Source organism: Sinohyriopsis cumingii, chromosome 10 (assembly GCF_028554795.1).
Source record: "Sinohyriopsis cumingii isolate HCF-2022 chromosome 10, ASM2855479v2, whole genome shotgun sequence".
In the NCBI taxonomy this organism is placed as follows: domain Eukaryota; kingdom Metazoa; phylum Mollusca; class Bivalvia; order Unionida; family Unionidae; genus Sinohyriopsis; species Sinohyriopsis cumingii.
Window position 1 is genome coordinate 76,563,910 of NC_142970.1, and position 17,972 is coordinate 76,581,881.

At 32.6% G+C, this 17,972-nt stretch overlaps 1 protein-coding gene across 2 annotated transcripts in view; it reads left to right on the top strand.

Moving 5' to 3' along the window:
- LOC149790418 (kalirin-like) overlaps positions 1-17,972 on the top strand; it is a 536,347-nt gene that overhangs the window by 110,209 nt on the left and 408,166 nt on the right. The window lies entirely within an intron of this gene.

Genomic DNA, 17,972 nt, shown 5'->3' on the forward strand with positions numbered 1-17,972 from the left:
CTGCAATTTAGATTTTTGGAATATGTTACCTATTGCTTAGTTGGTAACAAGTTTTCAAATAACATTCAGCAGTCATATTGGACTAAAATGGAATCATACTGTATCAGATTCTCCGGATAATAACCTTGCTTTATTTTAAAGAACTTCTTTTCCTCATGATTTCCAGAAATTTGAGAACTCAGCTTATTTTCCAGAATAAATATGTCTCCAAGTTTTTAAACTGAATGCTGATTTTGCATCCTTTTAGTTATGGCTACTGCCCATAAAAAGCACAATATTGCTTGAAGTGTCGTAAGCAAGCTAATATAAAATCATTGTTTGATGTGAAAACTTTAAGAAATTTAGTGAAACTTGGACCCTGGTCCCATTGTTACAAAAATCTTTTGAGCACAAGAATCAATCTCCATAAATTAAGAATCAGATATAGGGTCGATAAATCTCATTGATATTCTTGTACAAATAATTAAATAATAAAAATGTGTGTGATTCCGAGCTCTGTCAGAGTGAAGTTATAGAAGGTTAGTAAGTTTGAAATTTGAATGCTAAAATTTGTACTTGGACAGTTTTGTGACTGTGGCTTCTGGCCTGGACATTATTAACACTTGAACTTGAGTTTAAATTTGAGATTTTGTTTCGATTTATCACAAATGATGTTGCATTTTTAAAAGGGCATTTCTGATTGGCTGATGATAGTGGAAATTCAGTCTGAGATTCAGGCCCAGACATTTATCGCTATTGCTATTGCTCAAAGTGTTTGAAGGTTGTTTTATTTTAAGCAGAAAATTCAAGTTGTGGCTCAGTGTCCCAAATTTTTTTTACGACTTGTAGCTTTATTTAGATGTAATTATAATCATAGAAATTTTAGGATTTTCTTTACATCGGTACCTTTACTTGACTGATAATTTTTAATGATGTAGGCTTACTGTAAGTGTCATATCTTTTGCCTTTGATTATTGTTGTTGTTGTGGGGTTTAACGCCATTTTTCAGCACACGATAGTCTATGCATGGAGGCCAGTATTAATGGTGGAGGAAGAACCCAGGAAAACCCCGGGAAGAACCACCGACCCACAAGAAGCTATTGGCAAGCTTTCTCACATACCCACATTGGCCGAATCCTAGACTTGAATCCAGGCAGACAGAGATGAGATGGCAGTGATCCGTAACGGGGAGCGCTTTAGACCACTTGGCCACTCGGGTCCCCTTTTGCATTTGAAGTAGAATCTCTAATTGAATGGAAACAATTGAAGTTTCTGAGGATTGATGTTGTCTCTGATGGACCTACAAAAAACAAGAAGAATTGTAATCCACATTTCAGAGTTTGTGGTTGTGTTAAAGCTTAAAAAGCTAGCCACACACACACGCTTCACCAAACTGCAGGTTACGAGAAGGGTTTCTCGGCATAGACTGACCTTCACACTACATTTAGAAACAAATTAACCTCTACAAATGTCAACAGAATATAGTGTTTCCCCCAGAATAAAAAGGAGCATGCTATTTATCTTCCAAAATTGGTACTTTAAACTTAAAAAGGGGACTTCAAATGCATATAATGTTTTCAAACAGGCATCTTTCTTTGCAGGGAATTGTTGTTGCTGTTGTTAATAATAATAATATTAAAAATACTAATAAAAATACAATGTTTCACAATGAAATAAGGTGCAATGTTGAGAATGATATATTAAAATACACTTGATATGATATTATTATTATTATTATTATTATTAATGTAAATTTAGGAAATTATGAAGGTATTTGACTTTCCAAGTTACACAAATCCTATCTTTTATATGTATTCCATCATAAAACTTTGAGATGTAAAATCATTGATATCATGTTACACAGGATTGATTTTCTTTTTTCATCTTTACTTAACAGTATATACATATGTCATTAATGACTTGAAAGGATTTTTTGGTACAGGTACCAATTTAAAAATGTTACCAATAGTAATACTAATCATTAATTACATTAACTATAGGTGACATATAAGAAATTTCTTGAATTTTACTAGACTTTATATTTCTTTTTCTTCATTCATGTGTTCTGTAAATTTCTTGGATGACCTATAATTTAATTTATTGAGGGGCAGGATATGAACAATTACGTGTCCATTAGATCTACCTTAAAAAAATTTTTTTTTGGTCCTTTTGAGAACACAGTCTACTGCTAAAATGTCAGTTTATATTTCCTATTTGACTTTCAATTTTAATTCGATCAGTAAAGTACATGAGTGTCATTACATTATTAACTCCTTAACCCCTGGTGCAGCGTTTACATTGCAGGAGGTAGTAGCCTACTGTCGAGCTCTGTAGCGTCAAAGTCATGTATGATACACTTAAGTGGGTGGTATTATAGAAAAGTAGACAGATGTAGCTTTACAATGATACCAGATAATCTGGAATATCTAGTTGCACTACAAAATAAAGAGGAAAAAAACCAAACAATTTTTTACCCAATTTATTTTCCACCCAAAAGTTGCCCATGGTCGGAATTTGATTTTGTGTCTGGATTTTAGACTTTTTGGTATCAGACAGATGAACCTCTGCAAAATGTAAGATAAGATGGGCATTTGGAATAAAGAGTGGTCTCAATACGAAAATGATGGGTCTGTTAAGCGAAACAAAAAACCCCCCCAGCTTTTACCCTTCTGCTCATGCGTGAGCGAAAAGCCAATGAAAAACGATGTTTCTAACACAGTTAGGAATTAGGGTAATGGAAAATCACTTGGAAGTTGATGTATTAGGATGTATTCAGAAATAGCCCACAAAATGTGTTTCCTACTTGCATTTCAGGAAAAACGACACAAACCTCCAGGAGTTAATGAGTTAACTGGCATCAGTAGAAACTGGTCAGAAATTTTTAGAGAACAAAGCAGTCTTTCAGATAGGTTCATGTTCATTGTATTGCTAGCCCATGTTAATTATTCTAACTTCTTGGATATTAAAGTGGAAAATAATTGGCATGTCCTTTAGAATAAACAAATTGTACCATACTGTGTCATTGGCTGGAAGAAAGATTCGTGTTGGAATAGATATAATTTGACCATACCCAGCCAAATCTGGATGGTCAATTCATGCTGGAAAAGACAAAATTGACCATGCCCTGCCATTGCCTGAAAAAGACAAAATTGACCGTGCCCTGCCATTGCCTGAAAGAGACATTTCATTCTGGAATAGACATAATTGACCATACCCATCCGTTGGCTGGATGGACAATCCATGTTGGAAAAGATAATCTTTTTAATTATAGCAACTCTGCTGTGATTTGTTCAGTTCCAATTAATGAAGACCTTCTTTATCCATCACCACGTGGCATTATTTAGCATTGACATGCTACACAGTGTGTCGTCTAAATTTGGACTTTGGAGTTTACTGCTGCTTATGATCATAAAAAATATTCAAATTAAATCAAGTACATAAGTGACTTGTTTACCTTCTTAGCTTCAGGAAGTTCAAATAAAAAATACCTCCTTCATCACTGTTTATACATCAGTCAAAATCTAGTTGTGGTAAGGACCTAGAAATATACTAATTCTTTTGGCCAATCAGAATATTCCCTTTTCATGGCACCTGTACGTATCTGTCTAGAAAGGAGGTTTGACCAGTGTGGATCATTCAATACAAAAATTGGTGGAAATTGGAATGGTTAAAAATTCTTTCAAATGCAAGTTAATGACATTTTTCTTGTGAAAAATAATTACATACTTATATAAATAAATGCTGGAGTCTTTACTTTGGCCTGATATTGTATTGACATTGTTGTAGTCTTTGAAATACTGGTGATCAGGGGGAAATGTAATGGTGTCTGACTAGACGAAAATCATAACTTTGTTACATTATCAGTTTCTTACCTCCTGTCATATCTAGCTCATAAAGATCTGTGATAGTTTGTTGAAAATGAAACTTAAGGCATCAAGGTTACTGAGAGGTTTTACTGTAAACACAAAACCTTCTAAGAAATCAAGGACTATGTGTGCAGCTGCAATTTGAGCTGCAAACCAACCAAATCTGTTATCATATTTATCTAAAGAGCCATTAGAACATGATATTTTCATGGCTTTGACCCATTTTAGTACCAAGCTGGCATCAAGTATCTGGTTCTTTAGTTTTCTGTGTTGATTAGGATGAGGACTAAGATGAGTTATTCTTGCAACTCACTCATCTTGGGGACAAGTGCTTGGGAAATTTTCCCTGAGCCCTAAATGTCTCTTTCACAGCTGACAGGTCATATTTAGAATCAGTACTTAAAGTAAAATTTGGAGAAAAAAAATGATGCTGATTTGATATTTAATTACACCCACCAGTAAAATAATAATAATAATAATAATAATAACAACAACAACAACAACAATAATAATGAAATAGTAATATGACTTTATTTAAAGAGAGTGACACAATTAGTTGCATGAAACTAATCCTCCTTGTGGCATATTATATGAATATTTACATTCAGAGTACATGTCCACCTATCCAACCCACCCACCACACACACACACACACACAGATAATAAGCTGTATTTATATATGTTCATTATCATGTATATCTCTGTTTTCTGTAACTTCTGGTATTTGATTTGATTTAATTTTCGTAATTTTTTTTTCATTGGTCATAAACTGTATAGAATATTTTTTGTTATATCAGTTGTGTGCATAATTTTGCTCTGCTGAAAACACAAATCATGAAGGATCAATAAATAGTTGTTTACGTACATGTTAACAATTATTAATGATATTCATACTAATAAGATTTAAAATGGCACCTATGGCATAGTTTCGCTGTGACTGATGGGATATGGACTTTCGGGAAGAATTTTGTGGCTTCCCCATTGGTTGTGTGAGGTCATGTGAATATAGTATGTCGTGACTTAGTATGTTGTAAATCAATAGTGTATGTTGTCATATGGGGTCCATTGTGAAATACAGTTGCAATTTACAATGTACATAAGGAGAAAGTTAAGCATTCAGTTTCATTCCGATTTCTCGAGTCATTCACTTTTTTGTGTTCCTGAGATGTCTGGAGATTATTTTATGTTGTACTTAGAGAGGAAAAATATTTGTTAGAACTGGTCAGTGGTGATAGAAAGTGCTCATTATTTGGACAATAATATTAATAATATTAATCTGGAACTTATAAATTATTCAAAAGAATTCTGGACAATGCCATCTTGACTATGTCATGGTTTTTGGAGGTCCGGTACATTTCCAGTATTGAAATTATATGATACTTTTTATTCGTTTAGGACTTTAAAGACCTTTACAAGGTCTGATTTGGATTTCCTCCATTATCCTGTAAGTTCCTCTCACATTTTTGATTTATCACTTAATATTTAAATTGTTTGTTGAGTTTTACAAAGTTTGCTTCTTTTCTGTTACTTAAGTTTGTGACCTGTGAGTCGTAACGACACAATAAACAGAAAATTGAAATGAACATGCTAGGTACATTATGTATATACAATAGTGAGACAACAGAGTGGAAGGTTATTAATGAATTTATACTTAAATTTGTATTGTATCTGTCATGTTGAACAGGTTACACTTTTCATCCACTGAATTAAATGCATTTTTTATTTTTACTTTCTCTGATTTCATTTCGGATTCTGTTCTGGATTGGTGATTCTGAATATTGAAAAGTTTTCTTTAGAGTTCTTTTATTGCTTCTGGGATGGAAAGATGGTTAGCTGAAATTGATCTTAACAAGTGTTACCTTGTTTTCTAGCATGAAATAGTTCATTGAGATATAATGGGGCCATATTGTTTGAAACTTTAGGCATAAGACTAACCTTTCTCAAAAATATTTTTTCACTTTTAGCATTTTAATATTCATTGCATTTGAGATGTTTTGAGCATTATCTAAGATGAGTATGTGAGCTATTATTTGAAAGCGGAATAATTTGTAAATATTCTTGTCAGAAGGGTTTCCCCAGACAACATTACAGTAGTCTAGGTATGGTTGAAAATAGGATTTGTAATAGATTAGCCTATGTTTAGTTGATAGATATTATCTTATATTGCTAAATAACATTAGTGAAGCCTTCATATGTTTGAACTAAGATGGTAACTGGCCATCTTTGTTTATCTTACCATTCAGTAATGCAGCATGTAATGAAAATTCATTGAAATGTTTTTTTTTTATGGACAAATATTGTCATGAATCTCTCTAGCTGTCTGGGATGTCATGGGTTTGAACGCCGGCTGAGTCATACCAAAGACTTATAAAAATGGTAATAGCATCTGCCTCACATGGCGCTCAGTGTTCATAGGTTAGTGTTAGGACTGGTTGGCCTGGTGTCAGGATAATGTGACTGGGTAGGACACCATTCTACATGTGTGCGGCATGATGCCCAAGTGCTAGACATCACTATGAACTGCCACACTGCAGACATCATAGTGATATGACTGAAAATTATTTCAAGCTGTGTTAAAAATCCAAATAACACACACACATGCACACACTCTGTGTAGCCAATTGTAGGTTCTATGGTATCATGTACAAGGCTTAATTAGAGAGGTATATGATGGGGTGGTGTACTGTGTGAACCTTGTAGTGCAATGATGCTTCCTTTTTCTGAACTTCCTGAAAAGTTTAAAAAAATTTATTATTGAGATAATTGAACTGATATTTGGTAGAGTTTTGGTCTCATTGGCAAATCAGTATACACCATCTGTTTAAAATCATGGATATAACTAACAATGTAGACATAAGATTTGTTGGCATCGTCTAACTGGTTCCCCATGACAGGCCATAAATAATATTTTTAATTCCAAGATTATAGTCTGCCAACTCTATTGTTAGATTATCTTTAGATGAGCTCCTGAATAATTATTTTGGTAATTTTTTTAATTAGGTATGGTTTGAATTATTTTGGTAATTGTTTTAATTAGGTATGGTTTGAATTATTTTGGTAATTTTTTTAATTAGGTATGGTTTGAATTATTTTGGTAATTTGTTTAATTAGGTATGGTTTGAATTATTTTGGTAATTTGTTTAATTAGGTATGGTTTGAATTATTTTGGTAATTTGTTTAATTAGGTATGGTTTGAATTATTTTGATAATTTGTTTAATTAGATATGGTTTGAATTATTTTGGTAATTTGTTTAATTAGGTATGGTTTGAATTATTTTGGTAATTTGTTTAATTAGGTATGGTTTGAATTATTTTGGTAATTTTTTAATTAGGTATGGTTTGAATTATTTTGGTAATTTTTTTAATTAGGTATGGTTTGAATTTGTGCCTAATATTAATAGTTCAAAATTGTGCACTTTGAATAATACACACACAGACGTTTCCCCAAAGATTTAACAAAGACGGGTAATATTAATAGTTCAAAATCGTGCACTTTGAATGAATAACACACAGATATTTCCTAGAAGATTTAACATTTAACTCATTATGACAATTCTGAGGATCTTTTACAGGCTTTAATCATTTTACCAATACACATTCATTAGGCATACCATTTACCATTATAAGAATTCTTAATTTTTTTTTTTTCTTTTCTATCTGTATGGAGAACAAGTAGTAATAGATGCATTTATGATATGCTTATATATTAAATATAAAGACTCACTGACAAAATAATTATCATATTTTTTTCATTCCTATATATTCACATGTGAAAAATTTCCCATCATGCTTGATTGTGTTTGCCTACAAAAGTTGTACATGCAACAACAAAAGTGAGTACTTTATGAGCTTGAACAAATAAATAGAAACGGCCTTTCATTTCAGACATGGAAATTAATCTTTGATAAAGAAATTTGACCAAATGCCGTTCACATCTCTTTGAAAGTTATTTTCATTTACTTCTATGATAACGTTGAAGAACCCACTGTGATGGATTGCTGAATCAGACTTTGTTTTCGGATAGGGTCAGATAGTTTCAGAATAACAAGAATGTAGTTTACTGTGTCAGATGAGGTAAACAAATTCTGCTGCTTTCTAAAGTCAAATAAATTTATATTAATCTTATATTTATATGATCAGCCTATGAAAGTGAGATGAATTTACTAAACATTGGTGGGGATGTGTGTTTTGCCAGTGAGTTGAACCATCTAAATTTTGATTCTGGATCAAGTTTGCCACTCCTTAAAATATCATGTTTTTGGTCCCACACAATGAAATATACCTCTTGTTAATATAGACAATGAAAATATCCTGTGTTAAAATGCTAATGACAGAAAATGAAACTTTTTAAGTAAAAATGTAAGAACTTGTATTATGCATGTGGCAGACTTTGTACATGTGATCAAACTTTAATTAGCATCAAATATTTTAGATTTGTCTTGTAAATTTCATGATATTTAAATTTGATGACCTGGCAAGGTGCATCAAGCAGAATATACATTATACAGTGTTACGACATTGTTTGCAGTTGGACATGCTTTTACATTTGTGTTTATGTATGTGTGTTTAAGCCTATGTGAATAGGGCTGCTGTTTTTCAGTCATTTTCAACAGGTTCCGATAGCTGAAAACAACAACACACAAGGTTTATGAATAAATTTTCTCTTTAGTGATCAGGGCCCAATTTTGTCAACATAAATCTAAAATTTAGGTCTTGATTTGTGACATCCGATTGGTCAGTTTTATGTCAGAGTTAGATTTCAACAAATCATATGATTGGAATGATGAACAAAGTCCTTAGTTTTAAGTCCAGACTTAAGGTTCTGTTGGTGAAATCTGACCCTGACCTTATTTTGTTTCAAAATTAGATCAACATGACTTGCATATTTCAGATCAGAAGACTGGGAATACATAAATTCTAAAGAATTTTTAAAGGTAAAGATAACTTTCAACCAAAATCTCCTGTCCCTTACAGATGTATACAGTGAAAACATACTGGATACCTACCATGTACAATCTCCTCTTATATTCAACCAGCGCCTTATTTTCCTAGCATTTATGTTATGCACAAACGATTCTGCACATGTTAGTTTGATACGAAATTTAATTGAATAATATCCTCAGCATACATTGGCATAATGTGTTACTTATTCAGTAAGTTTCATACATTTCATATCCAAAGAACATGAGTTTGAGGTTCAGTTTAGTACACAATATTAAAGACTTTGCATTCTCATTAACATTGCCCTGTGCTGTGTGTTACACCACTGTGTATAGAAAATGTTTTATCTCACTTGGTATGTGCTTACTGTCCTGCATACATTATATCATCTGTCCATGGGGTCATCTGTCAACATTTGCTATTTCTGACTTCTCCAAAACCACTCAGTAATATTTAGCATCCATTTGTCCAGATTACATATTTGTGAAATTTGGCAGGAAGCACCCTGATATGAAGGCCTTCAAAATGATAAAAAAATGATTCTGCTCCGCCATCAAATATGAACACTACCAAATAAATAAAAAACCATTAAAATGACTTTCTCAATAACTGCATCTGAATTAAACCAAAATAGACAGAAAGACGACTGTTCTAAATACTTTTTAATTTGATACAAAAATGATGTTGATCAACACTCAGATATGATAGCCATTGCTCTATGAACTCTTCCAATTATTTCTCAAAATGAATTGAACAGAAACATTCTGTTTTAAAATCCTTTCAGTTTTATACAGTTTGTGCTGATCCAGCAAAAAGAAACAATTGACATTACTTTTAAATTTTAATTTGACCCAATTTGACTTTTAAATTTTAATTTGACCCAATTTGACAGCATTCAGATATGAAGGCCATTACAATTTGTACAAAGTCCAAGGCTCGGCTAACGTGGGTATGTGGGAAAGCCTGCCAGTAGCTTCTCGTGAGTCGGCCTATCTTGTGCTGAAAAATGGCTTTAAACCCTAGAACAACAACAACAACAATTTGTACAAACTAAAGTGCAATCTAATATGGCCAGTGTTACTGAAAATAGAAAAACCTTCGCAAACCATTAAACAAAATTTACCAAATTTGACAACACTTCCAGGTATGAAAATGTTTTGGTTTTGCAAATACATGTATTATGTTTTTCCTGTATCCAAAATGGTCACTTACTAAAAATAGAAAAACCATTAATAGCTTATCAGAATCACCTTAACAAAATCAAACCAAATTATACAGAAAGAATCCTGACATGAAGGTCTAGATGCTGATAAAGTTATAGTTATTTGAAACCATTTATCTTCCTTAGTTTTTTTTCTTTGCAGTTATTTATTTATCTTTTTATTTATAGAAGTTATCTTTTAATTGGCGTCATATTGCCTTTATTTTACAGATGTGCTGCATAACCCACTACATGCATACTACTGTCAAATAATGATGTACATACAAACAAATGGATGAACCTTCAAATGACTGTTTTTATAACCACTTAACAGATATATAGAAGTTTTTACAGTAGGCATCCTTCTAATCAGATTTCTTGACAAACTGCTTATCCATATGATTTGAGACAAATGTCAGCCATTTGAGTGATCTCGAGCCTCTAGGGTCACTTGTTATGATGTCACATCTTGATGCTAATGAAGGTGAATGTTATTTGCTAAATTCTTTTTCCCATGAACAGCCACCTGCTTGAAAAGAAGACAGATTTTTACTAGATACTCACTTATAAGTTGTGGTCCAACTGCAAACAACATAGACCCTGTTCAGCCTTCAAATAATGGGGCATCTTATTGGGGTCTTTATTGTTTGTTCTACTGATTAATCATAATAAGCTGCATAGACCCAGATCTACCAGGGCATTATGTGACAGCAGATCTAGGCCTGTTGAGTTTGCAGCTGGACCTGACATGTAAGGAAAGATGGTAATAGTAAATATAACTAGTATGGTATTATTTCATATTTGAATGTAGGGGCTGAGGGGGGATATATTAGTTTTGTGCTGTCTGCCCATTTATGTGTGTCATTTATCTCTCGTACTACTCTGGTGGTTTAGTGGTTAGAGCATCCGCCTTGGATGCGAGAGGTCATGGGTATGATCCCCAGCCAAATCATACCAAAGACATAAAAATGGTACTAACAGCTACCTTGCTTGGCGCTCAGCATTATGAGGCTAGTGTTAGGGCTGGTTGGCCTGGTGTCAGGTTAATGTGACTGGATGAGACATGATGGTACGTGTCTGCGGCATGATGCCCCAGTGCTAGACATCACTATAAACTGTCACACTGCAGACATCTTAGTGATATGACTAAAAAATTGTTAAAGCTACATTAAAAATTCAAATCATGCACACACACACACATTTGTCTCTCTGTCCATCCATTAGTGTGTATATATATATATATATATATATATATATATATATATATATATATATATATATATATATATATATATATATATATATTATGAGCAAAATGTAACAAAAACTACTGAGTCAAGCCAAGCCCAAATTTATATTTAAATACTTTGGGTGCATCCCAAGACTTGATTAGATTCTGGTGACTGTGCCCTTGTTATTCAGTTTTGTACACAAGTTTGGAGAAACATTGAAGCCAAAACTACTGGAGGAAGAAATTTGGCATGCATACTTCTTTTAATATGTTGATAATCAGATTAGACTGATGTCATTAAAACTTTTTTTTCCAATTTAGTTACAGATCTTTTGGGAATTTAGACATTTTTGACAAAAACCTTGCAAGCATGATTAAGGATAAATCACTTTAAAGAGGCAAATACAATTTGTTTGGATTATTAGTATTAGTATTAATAAGTAGTTTGCTAGATATTTGCATTCACATGTATATATTTTAATTAGATTTTCAGGCCATTACAATTTTAAAAGCAAAACTAGCGACTTTTTGACAAAATCATTGTTAGTGAAATTTGGAAAAACTATTTAAGGTAGTAAAATAAAATTTGGCATGCTTATTTATAGGCAAATATAGATGTTGATTCAGTTTTCATTCTCTTTTAGCAGTTTGTAATAAAGTATGTTTTATTTAGACTTGTTTGGGCTGTGGATTTTACAAACACAATTCTTTTATTTTATTTTGGAGGTTTTCTAGATTTTAGTTTCCTGCTCTTCCTTTGGACAGATGTGAAACTTGTATAAATTGTTGCTTTTCTGAAACTTTATTATCTTTGAATTGACCAAACTAAATTTGATCTAACTAGAGCTAGACTAAAATTCCAACCTTAAATATCAGGGACTCCTAACTAAATTTCATTTTATTCACCTAGGTATATTTTTACTCTCCCTTCTGTAAAGCACCATACCATTGTCACAGAATGAAATGGAGTGATCTTGGGCAGATTTAAAAAATAGTGTGAGATAAAGGCTTTGTGTTTGAAATTTAGCATTGAACTCTTACAATATTCACAATATTGACCATACTGTTTGTAATCTGTCACAATACAGGTTGGTGGGTGAGACATACAGCACTCTCTTATAATAATATTGTTTGTAATGTGTTAAAGTGAGTGTGTGTGTGTGTGTGTGAGAGAGAGAGAGAGAGAGAGAGAGAGAGAGAGAGAGAGAGACATATAATACTCAGTGGTACATTGAATCAAATGATTTGAAGTTCATAATGCATTGTAAGTTTGGGGAACTGCATAGTAGGTTAAAGGGACTGTAAAGTTTTTAATGCATACTAAGTTAAAGGGACTCTAAGATTCATTATGCATAGTAGGTTAGAGGGACTGTAAAGTTCATAATGCATATGAAGTTAGAGGGACTACAAGGTTCACAATGCATAGTAGGTTAGAGGGACTGCAAGGTTCATAATGCATAGAAAGTTAGAGGGACTGCAAGGTTCATAATGCATAGTACGTTAGAGGGACTGCAAGGGTCATAATTCATAGTAAGTTAGAGGGACTGCAAGATTCATATTGTGTAGTAAATTAGAAGGACTGTAAGATTCATTGTGCATAGTAAATTAGAGGGACTGTAAAGTTCATAATGCATAGTAAGTTACAGGGACTGTAAAGTTCATAATGCCTAGTAAGTTAGTGAAACTATGCATAGTAAGTTAATGCGACTGCATGGGTTCTCAATGCATAGTAAGTTAATGAGATTGCATGGGTTCTGAATGCATAGTAAGTTGGTGAGACTGCATGGGTTCTCAATGCATAGTAATTTGATGAGACTGCATGGGTTCTCAAGGCATAGTAAGTTAGTGAGACTATGGGTACTTAATGCATAGTAAGTTAGTGAGACTGTATGGGTTCTTAATGCATAGTAAGTTAGAGGGACTGTAAAGTTCATAATGCTTAGTAAATTAGTGAAACTGTATGGGTTCTCAATGCATAGTAAGTTAGAGGGACTTTAAGTTTCCTAATGCATAGAGGGACTGTAACATTTGCCTGCATAATTGATTTTCACTTTTGTGAATGATTTGTAATGTTTGCTTTGTTAAAAACATTATTTACATGCCAGTATTAACATTTCTCTGTTATGAACAACAGATCATAGAATAGGGAATAAGAGATTTTAAGGAGGGTTGTGAGATAACTTTCCTGTGCTGCACCTGTTCTGTATTGCACATCAAAAGACTGATTCCAATAATGTTGCCGGTTGAAAGATTTTAAGTTTTGATAGTTAATTCTTTTTTTAGGTTTCAAATTGTTTTTGCACATACAAAAGTAATTCTAATTTTGTGATTCCCATACTTAGTGAATAGTAGTGATGGGATTGTCATTGCTCCATTGCATTGTTCTGTCCATATGTGATATAGCATGTATTCACTAAGCATCTCACACTGCTTGGAGAATTGTATTTAAACTTTGTATGCTAAATATGTGTTTGGTCTAGATTTACAGATATTTTTCTTTTTCATTCTTTTTTCATCTGACCGATTTGGGGGAAATTTTTACTTAATGAAAAACTGTCCAAAAAGGGGGCATTTGGTGAATTTAGTTCGTAATTGCATTTTCACCTACAGCTCACCTCTTAGAAGATTTTAATGAAACTGCAGGCTAGATATTTGGTTGATATTAAAGGTTTTACTTTTTTTCTTTTTGCCCGTTTTGGTGTGTAATTTATATTTAAAAAGTATTTGGGAAAAGTTTGTTTTGAGAATATAGCTAGTCATGGATTTTCTTAAACAGCTTTTTGAGGATTTATTGAATCTATTGGGCTAGATATAAGATTGGTGTAGATGCACAAAAAATTTAATTTGTTGGCAATTACCCTTTTTTTTTTTAATTTCTGGAAAAATTATCATAAACTATGGGAATTTAGAGAATTCAACTTTTCATTGGCTTATTGTCCTTATTGCTTCAAGGTTTTAATTGAAACTTTACCTTTGTAGATAACTCCTTACTTTTTTTAGCATGCCCTGATAACTCATAAACCTGCTTATTTTAGCAAACCCTTATAATTTATAAACCTGCTTTTTTTTTAGCACACCCTGATAACTCATAAACCTGCTTATTTTAGAAAACCTTTATAATATATAAACCTGCTTATTTTAGCACACCCTGGTAACTCATAAATCTGCTTATTTTAGCAAACCCTTACAATTTATCAATCTGCTTTTTTAGCAAGCCCTGATAACTCATAAATCTGCTTTTCTTAGCATGCCCTGATAACTCATCAACATGCTTATTTTAGCAAACCCTTATAATTTATCAATCTGCTTTTTTTAGAACACCCTTATAATTTATCAATCTGCTTTTTTTAGCACACCCTGATAACTCATAAACCTGCTTATTTTAGCAAACCCTGGTAACTCATAAACCTGCTTATTTTTAGCAAACCCTTATAATTTATAAACCTGGTTATTTTAGCAAACCCTTATAATTTATAAACCTGCTTATTTTAGCACAGCCAGGTAACTCATAAACCTGCTTATTACTCAGTGTTTTAAAAAAATAGGCTCCTAAAAGTGGTAAATGCATGGTTAACTTATTGCATCTTTTATCATTGAGAACGATGGAATGTGCATGGACATTTTGGAATCTACATTATAAATTTGCACATTTGAAGAAGAGAGCATATATTTTGTAAGTTATTCTTTAACAAAATTCTCTCAATACATAACTATATCCAATGACATGGTTGAATGAAAATGTTGGGAAATGCCTACTTTTGGATACCAATTACTGAAGTCTTGTTAAGTGAAATATGTGTTTTAATTAATCCACAGCTAATAGAATTTATTTTGACATTTGTTGGTAGTTTAATTGTCCTTTGACAGAATGAAACAAGCTAATTAATAGATTAACTGTCTAAATTAACTGAAATACATGAAAGGTGCAGACGTCACAGTAACATTCATGGGTGGTCCACCAGATGGTTCATAAAAATAGCATCGATACAGTTGAAATTAACTTGCATATTCAAATAAAACGCACACGTCTTATTCATTTTCATGCCATGTACTGAAGGATTTTGATTTTTGTACAGATGATATATGCTTTTGCTAAGTTGCATGTATTATTGACAATCGTTGACATTTAAAATTGTTATCGTATAGATTGAACCTGTGTAAACATACTGATGGGGTTGGCTTTGGTGGGTTAGAAGCATAATTATTGCATTGATGCTTTAATTTGTTACTCTTGTATTACAATTAATATACAGGATCTGACCTTTAAGCGGAAGCAACTCAACCTTTACTGCACAGAAGATGTATCAGCATAATTTATACTAAATGTCTCTCCTCAATTTATTGACTTTAACTTCTTGAGGTCTAATATAAAAAATATTAAAATATTTTGGATAAATATTAGATTAATATTTTGTAGGATAGTGGAGATTAAAATTTCCATATACATGTATTAATGAAAGTTGCTGTCACTGCTTCTACTTTCTTGCAACTGTTAACCGAAATTTGAGTCTACCTCAGTATCTGATGCCCTTCCCTATTCAGTAGTGGCTATATATTAATGGTTTGCTTTTGAGTTTATTGAGAGGGAAGTATATATAGTTAATGTAGATGTGCAGTTGGGTTTACGTTCTTAGAAACCTCACTTTTGGGTAATTATTTGGAAAAATTTTCTAAAAGGTACATACATGTACTTGGAGAAGTCTAGCTTTGAGAAGAAGATTATCGTCGCTTTTCTCATGCTGCTTGAAGGATTTTATGAAACTGTTGCTGGCTAAAAAATTTGTAATAAGATGCACAAGAAGGCTTCACATTTTTTCACAATATCTCATTTTTGGGTGATTTCCTGGAAAATTGTTTGAGAAAAGGTGTAATTTTCGAAGTTGAATTTTAGAGAGACGCTTGTCATCAGTTTTTCTAAAGAGTTTCAAGGATTTTATTGAAGCGTTGTAGCCAGAATAAATAAGGTGTAGATGTACAACATTGTTTTAGTCTTTCCACTGTCATTTTTCATAGAAGTTTTTGTTCCTTTATATTTTCATACACATTTGAGTCATGTTGGTGGTGTTGTTGTTGTGGGTTTAATGCTATTTTTCAGAACATGATATACATGGCAGCCAGTATTAATGGTGGAGGATGAACCTGGGAAAAAACCCTGAAAGAACCACTGATCCACGACAAGTTACTGCCAAGCTTTCTCACATACCCACATTGGCTGAATCCGAGACTCGAACCCTTGCTGACAGAGATCAGTTGGCAGTGATCCGTAACGGTTAGCGCTTTAGACCACTTGGGGACCCCCATTTGAGTCATGAAAATTATAATTATATGTTCTTAATTAAAACTAAATTGTACATAGAAGTTGGTTTTATAATTGGCTTTATTTAAAACATTTCAGACAAATGAAATCTAAAATCTTAAGATTGATATGCTTCAGAATTAATACATAACGACTTTGTCAAACTAAGAAAGGCCAAAATTTGTGTTGACCGGGTCAGTGGTTATGGAGATATGTTATGATTTTCTTGAGGCTTTTTGTTTGTAAATTTCATAAAAGTTTTAAATGAAAGGAGTAACAGAAAACAGAATTTCAGGTGTAGGATTGTTATTTCTTCTCCTAAACTCTAGAAATTTATTTAACTTTATAGATTTTGAAGGTTGTAGATTGTAGATTTTGATGCTGAACTTCAGAGAATTGACATGCCAGAAGTATGGGAATATGTGACTTTCTGGTTGCTTAATATTGTATAGGTGCATATTTAAGTACCGTTGTTCAAACTTTACCCATGTATTAAAATGGGAGGAGTTAATAATATAAGTGTTACAACTTTAGGTTTTAAACTAAAAGAAAGGAGTGAAACCAACAATTTATATTCAACAGTCAGTTTATTTCCCTCTAATACAGTGTGAAAATTCAAAAGTTACAGTATTGTGAATTAAATCCCAAATAATCCTAAATGTTCTATCATGAGTCCAAAAGTACAGAATGTTCCAAATGAATTCCAGTAGTCTTGAATGTCTTGATGTGCTACAATGATGCAATATAAAATGTCATTGAACGAGTTCTCAATAATCCCAAAGTCCAAAACATCAGTGAGCACTTTGTAATTTCAATGAATAATGTAAATAAATGATTCCTCTCAAGAAATATCTGAACATAGCTAAAAATGATTCCTCAGACTGATCTTAAGATAGGAATGAAGACTTTGTTGATATAACCTCTATATATAAACTGTCACATGATCTGTGATGCAACAGAATACCAAGGATATGGGTCATTTCTAATGGAAAATTCCATGAAATTGTCGGCAAACTCACTTTCAGAACATTCTGAGCTCATAAAAAAGGTTGTGCCCTTGATGCAAATTTTACTAAATAGCTTTAAAAAATATGACAAAAATCAGGTAGGCACAACCATCAATATGACAAAAATCAGGTACACAGTATAAATTAGATGCAGATAATGTAAAGTCTGTTTGTAAAGAAATTGCATAATGTTGATTATTTGAATTTCTGCATCGCAGAAAAAAAATCAATATTGAATTATCATTCATATGACAATCATCTTTGCTGTGCACATTGTATTGGGACTCACATTGGACGTAATGGGGCCTGTTTCATATCCTTGCAAATGCCATGTTGTCTGGTCTGTGACATTTAGTCTACATTATTATAGACTTTTTGTCCATTAATATTTTGTCCTGTGCACAGTTAGTATTAAGTGTTTATTTTCCCAAGGTGAAAACAACATACATAC